This window comes from Triticum dicoccoides, chromosome 4B (genome assembly GCF_002162155.2).
Source record: "Triticum dicoccoides isolate Atlit2015 ecotype Zavitan chromosome 4B, WEW_v2.0, whole genome shotgun sequence".
In the NCBI taxonomy this organism is placed as follows: domain Eukaryota; kingdom Viridiplantae; phylum Streptophyta; class Magnoliopsida; order Poales; family Poaceae; genus Triticum; species Triticum dicoccoides.
Genome location: NC_041387.1, coordinates 37,954,943 through 37,959,068, shown reverse-complemented (window position 1 = coordinate 37,959,068; position 4,126 = coordinate 37,954,943). Strand labels below are relative to the sequence as shown.

At 43.1% G+C, this 4,126-nt stretch overlaps 1 long non-coding RNA gene across 3 annotated transcripts; it reads left to right on the top strand.

Moving 5' to 3' along the window:
* Positions 1 to 1,043: 1,043 nt before the first annotated feature.
* Positions 1,044 to 3,661, top strand: LOC119294849. Of its 3 annotated transcripts, XR_005143572.1 has the most exons (6): positions 1,044 to 1,212; positions 1,280 to 1,737; positions 2,269 to 2,374; positions 2,699 to 2,805; positions 3,106 to 3,198; positions 3,330 to 3,661. It is a non-coding gene; the product is annotated as an uncharacterized LOC119294849 (long non-coding RNA). The 3 variants fall into 3 exon arrangements; XR_005143571.1 differs by having other exon boundaries at positions 1,046 to 1,212; positions 3,106 to 3,661; XR_005143570.1 differs by lacking the exon at positions 2,699 to 2,805 and having other exon boundaries at positions 1,051 to 1,212; positions 3,106 to 3,661.
* The last annotated feature ends 465 nt before the right edge of the window (positions 3,662 to 4,126 follow it).

Here is a 4,126-nt window from a genome sequence, read left to right as displayed (position 1 = left end):
TCGACGGCTCCTGGGAGTTCTTGAGCATTTTTGCAAAAAAGTCATTCAAGAGTCTCAAAATTTCATGTAGGTACAATAGACTTCCAGAGCCGTTGGATCTGAGATCGAACGGCCCAGAAGCCCGTATCACGGTATCACCTAAGTGCTGGTAGCACCTGATATTTTCCCAGATGCACGTCTCACTAGCTGGGGTGGGTGGGAAGGGGTGCTAGCAATGAAAACTACACACCCATGGATACGGGGAAAAGTTGCACATCGACCATTAGGTAGTTGGCTGGGATAGTTTTCGAAGTTGCACGTCCACTGCTTGGCAGTTGACCGGGGAAGCAAACAGTAAAAAATGCACTTCCAACGATAGAGAAAAAGTTGCACATCGACTACTAAGAAGTTGACTGGGGCAGCAGACGAAATTGCACATCTCACTTGATAGTGGGTAGTTTAGGGTGAGGTGCCATCAACGAAAACTACACATTCATGGATATAGAGAAAGTTGCATATCGACTATTAGGTAGTTGCACATCAACAACTGGGTAATTGCACAAAATGGAGGCAAAATTGTACAAAAAAAAGTTTGTCGAAACATACCATGTGGGATCTAGTTTCGAAGAGCACATCGCGAGGATTTCAATGGTGAAAGCGGATCTTAATTTCGATGTTCGATTCAAAAGTTATGACTTTTCTAAATTTTAAAATCCGAATTAAATGCGTTCACACTTGTTCCCGTGTGTGCTTTTTCAATTATGTTAAAACACGGTGTATGGTCTTTGTCCTTTTCTTGTTAAGAGGACAAAATATTTCCTAATTAAGAATAGTATAACCGCACCTAAAGCGAGCCCTCACAACGATTTGGATTTTCGGCCGTACAATTTCGCGATCATGACGTTTCTGTCCATCAGATCGACCTCTAATCGCGAACAGGGCCAGCTGTCCTGGAGGGCTGCTTTTCTGGAAGCCGAAACCGTGGCATGTCGTTGATTGGGCCATGTACCTCCCAAGCCCAATCTTTCCGCCTTGCTCGCCCCTCTCTTTTTCGTTTTTCAGCCCACTATCGCCCTCTCACAGAGCGACCTAGGCGAAACAGCCGTCCCGCAGAGCGCCGCCACTGAAGGAGCCTGAAGCAGCGCCGCCCCTTCCCTCCTCTCGCTCGCTTGAGGAGCGCGGCCGCCGCGACCCCTCGGCCGATCTACGCGGGCGGCGACCCTCGGCACCATGGTGAATCCATTCCTCCATCTGTTTCCCCAGTTCCTTTTTCTGACGCGACGTGTCCCAACGATGGCAGATCTTGGAGAAACAGGTCCTGTCGTTCGCAAAGGCGGTCGAGGAGATCACCGCACTCGAGCGTCTTGGCCCGGACGACATCGAGGCGTTCCGCGAGCGCCGAATGCTGTAGATGCGCCGCGTGGCCGAGCGCCGGCCCAAGTGGTGTGCCCTGGGCACGGGAGTATGCCGAGGTCCTCGAGAAAGAGTTCTTCTCCGTCGGCAAGGCCGGTGAGCTCCTCGTGACTTCTACCGTGGCAACTGGCTGTGCAAGGTACACCAACACCATCCCTCAGTTTGCATCGTGCGAACCCTACACATGGCCGCTGCGGCCGGCGGCTGGCGGTGAAAGATCTGGTGGACGCAAGAGACGTTTATGGTCCCATCTCCATGTTTGGTCGCACCACGGTACTCCAGAATGGCTACTGGCAAGTTTTTGTGGAACGCCTCCCTGCTTCCACTCCCATCCTCCCCTAAACAGTACGTCTACACTCATGTGCCTCCTACCTGCACTGGTTGATGGATCTCGAACCACTAATTTGAACCTTACTTCTTTTGAATGGATGAGTATTTGTGAATTCCCTGGTACCAATCTTTTGAAAAGGTGGAGCTCATTATGTGCTATTTTTGTCATGTATGATCTGGACAGGTAAAGGTTATCAGCTAGGTGGTTTTGTATATCCAAAATTTCCACATGAGCTAGGTGGTTAAGGGAGTTGTTTGAGGAATTATTTGGAAGACTGCTTCATTCTATCATTTCTTTGTGCTTATCAGTTTGATATCCTTACTTATTCGAGTTTGATTCCAACTATGCTGATGTAGCTAATTATGTACATATTAGTGTAATTCATGTACTTGCTCTTGCCTGATTCCCCTCTGTATAAATGTGTCTATCTATTAATGAATATCTCTCTGATATCAACGAATGACATACGTTCAAACAGTTAGCTAGATCTTGCCACTTTACTATCAAAGGCAACTAACTGAAAATTTGTATCTTCACGTTGCAAGATAAGGGCCTCTGTTGACAGCATTTCCCTCCCAAAACTGAAGTCCTATTCAAATCGGTGCCAAGGTTAATCTCGAGTCAAGGGAAGCCCCTGAATTGATTAAATAGGTATGTCCTCCTGCTTTCTTGTCTTTGCAATACACATTGTTATTTCTTTGATAGATATTCAATATGTGTCAGCCATGGTGGAGAAAAATCTATTTAAAATAAATAAGTACCTATAGCCTGAATCACGTGATGATTCCTGGATATTTAGGTTGGTTTTTCCTATTTGTAAACTGAGTAGCAACTACCAACATGCTAATTTAGGACTTCGGGTTGGATGTTCGCTCTCTAAGAACTGTTCACCTACAAGCTGTAGCTATATGAATTATTTTTACTATTGCAATTTTTCGTTATGCCATACCGAGTGTTTCTTTTCTTCTATTGCAGAATACTGAAAAAAAAAGAAGTTACCCTTTTAGAATTTCAACCATTATATCACTGCATCATGATGTTTTGCAAAACACGGTCTATGGGACCGTAGGATTTATATTCAGGTGATCTCTTTCAACTCAACATGATCAATGTTGAACAGTGCTATTTAATATGAGCTGGCCATGACCTCGTATCATGCACTGACGGACATTTTATTTTTTAATTCACCTCTAACATTAGTACCTGTGTGGTTGTATTTTTCCTATTCTGATTAAATAGTTTTCTGCTTTGTGAGCAAATGATCTTTGTCTTGCCGCAATTGTGATAGTGTACAATTTATCAACTTCTTACTATTGCTTAATGTAATTTTGGCTCTCATATATTTTTTATCATGTCCAACAAGCAATTTAATCTTCTTGCAGCCATCCATCTTTGCGTCCTTCAAATTCTCAACGATACATGGACATTCTAAGTACAAGCAACATACAACAGTCCAGTGCCTTGACTAGCCGCCGGTACTCATCGCCACCTTTTTACGTGCGTGGCAGCCTTTCCTCGCTTGCTGGCACCCAACTGTATTCCTCTTCCCCGCCTTTAGATCTTTACCTGCTCTGTTTAGTTAACAACTTAATGTATGTTTCGACAGGATTGGGTTGATTTCTATGCATGCGGTTCACTAAGTTAAGAAATTTTATCCATGTTTCAAATTGAAGTGACAATTAGTACAAAGTTGGGTCATCTATTTTGGAACGGAGGAAGTACGTGTGAGCGGAATTGCTCTGCATTTTTGGCACATACTTTTCTTAAGATGATTCTTCGCTAGCAGTTCAATGTTACCAAAGTGCCACTGACATGTCACAAAATAAAATTGTATTTTGGTAGTTTAGTTGGTAACATGAATCAAGGGCCTCCATTCAGAAAATTATGAATTGTCGGCCAGTTGTCCTACAGATGATTTTTTTAGTCTTTTTAAAACCACTATGGCTCCGATTTAATTTTATATCTGCACGCGATGCTCTGAAAATACTTGCAAGGGCAACAAGCCAATAATAGTAATGTTGATGCAGTTTTATGTTTTACGTGCCATGAATTTCCTACAACATCTAGATAATACAATCAGACCAGTTGCAGTTGCACCTATACAAGTTGTGTGTTGTGTTTTTTCCTTCACAAAGAGATTTTTATAGCTTGATATGCATTCAAAATCATCGAGAAAGAAAGTGTACACTAGCCCGACTGCTATCGCACTAATTTGTTCAAAGACTATTAATTTTCTCCTCTTTGATTGCTAACATGGGTTAGGTTATGCAAACTTATTATTTTGTCTGAAAGTTTCTATTATTATATCGACAAAATTGACAGGCGCGGCAATGCGCGCCATCGACGATCTAGTCTATTTAATTAGGACAAAAATATACTAAAAAGAGAAGGCTGCCCTGGAGT